A 1,991-nucleotide genomic window follows, 5' to 3' on the forward strand; every position below is an offset into this window, starting at 1 on the left:
AAAATATAAACATCTGTAAAAACACCATGCAGCTTAATAAAAAGAATGTCACCACTGTGTTTAGAGCCCCCTACCTGTCTATTTCTTCTCAATCATAAGCACTTACTTTCCTACCACCACCCTAAACTTTATAGTAATCACTTTCTTGCTCTGCTCTATAGTCCTACTACCCAAGGATGCATCTCCGAATCATATAATTTAGGTTTTTATGGATTTATTGGCATCTTATTTAGTTTTGAGGACTATTTTAAGGATTTTCTGTAAATAGAATCATATTATGTATACATTCTTCTTGTCTTGCTTTTTTTGGTTTGACGTTATGTGTGAAAGTCATTCATTTTGTTTCATGTAGCTGTGGTTTATGACTACGAACTGTAGAATAACATTTTTTTGTAAGTATACTACATATTTAATATGTCATTATCCTGCTGATGGACATTTGGATTTTTTCCAGTTTATGCCTATTAGTAACAACAACGTTTTAAAAAAGTTTCTGCACTTGTCCTCACGTGCAATAGTTTCATTCCTTTGCAGTGGTCACGCTCAGTCAAAGGCTGTGCACATCTTCAGCTTTACAAGATAATACCAGACTGTTTTCAAAAATAATTCTACTAATTGGCAATTCATACTAATTCATTAAAAAAAAAAAAAGCCTTTGTTTTTTCTCTACATGCTATCACGTCGACTTCTGCTTTTACCTTAAGCTAGACTAAGAAAAATTCCTGACTCTAATTTCAATGACTTGTTTCTCTGACATAGCTTTGGGACGTGGTCTAAATGAAATATTGTTGGTAATCCAGGTGTTTTTATAAGACTGGCCAGTGTATTAGTTTCCTAGGGATGCCGTAAGAAATTACCAGAGACTGGGAGACTGAAAACAATAGGAATTTATTTTTTCACAGTTCTGGAGGTGGCAAGTCCAAAACCAAAGTGTCATTGGGCAATGCTCCCTCTGAAGACTCTAGAGGAGACTCTTTTTTTGCTTCTTTCTAGCTGCTGCTTGTGTTCCAGCAATCCTTGGTTTATAGCTATATCACTCTAATCTCTGCCTCTCTCTTTCATGTGGCTCCTTCTTTGTGTCTCTGTGTTTTCCCTCCTCTTATAAAGATACCAGATATTGAATTTAGGGCTCATTCTAAATCCAAGATGCTTTCTTCTTGATATCCTTAAGTAAGTAATTGCATCTGCAAAGACCCTATTATTTCCAAATAAGATCACATTCCCAGATATTGAGGGTAAGAATTTCAACGTATCTTTTTGGAGGACACATTCAAACCACTTTGGTCTGCAGCGAGGGAAGGAAAGAGGAAGGAAGGGGCAAAATGATTAGTTTGTGAAACAATTACTACAGATACTATACAATTTTTGATTGCTTATGATGTTAACATTTCCCAAAGGAGAGCAGTTAAAGATCTGCCCACTCAAAATAACACACCTGCTTCAAAAAAAAAAAAAAATCATTCTTTGATTCTATTAGTTTGCTTTTAAAGACAGGCAAATAGTTAAGAGAAACAGGTCAGGGTTCTGCAGAGGTCACCTAGAGCATATATGCCCTATCTTTGCACCTGAGTCCTCCAGTGAACCCCACAATCCAGACAACAGAGGGAGAATTCAGAAGTTGTCCACAAAAGAACCAGTTTTTAAAGGGATGCTCTGATTTTGTGTTCTTTGAATTCCTATTTTTAGTGCCATAAAAACGAAAGTTATTGAATATAAAAACTCATCTTGTCTACATAAGATTTTTCTTTTCTTAAAAGCCTTGGTCTGCGTTAGTTTATGATTTAGCAAGAGGGATCTTATTTTGGGAAAGAAGAGCATCTCTAGTTGCAGGAACCAAACCCAGCCCTCCCCTTCCCCAGCCACAGTGCCTGTGTTCTACCTTTAGAGACAGAGTTCTCACTGTGGGTTCCACTGATGGCTGTGGGAGCACCCTGTTGAAACTCAAAGGTCTCAAATGGAGAGGGGGTGGGAAGGGAAGAGGGCATTGAACA

The 1,991-nt window shown here is 37.2% G+C and overlaps 1 long non-coding RNA gene across 1 annotated transcript in view; it reads right to left on the reverse strand.

Moving 5' to 3' along the window:
- LOC111739116 overlaps positions 1–1,991 on the reverse strand; it is a 21,403-nt gene that overhangs the window by 913 nt on the left and 18,499 nt on the right. The gene's annotated exons all lie outside the window — the stretch shown is intronic.

This window comes from Pteropus vampyrus, unplaced genomic scaffold (genome assembly GCF_000151845.1).
Source record: "Pteropus vampyrus isolate Shadow unplaced genomic scaffold, Pvam_2.0 Scaffold2, whole genome shotgun sequence".
Lineage (NCBI taxonomy): Eukaryota > Metazoa > Chordata > Mammalia > Chiroptera > Pteropodidae > Pteropus > Pteropus vampyrus.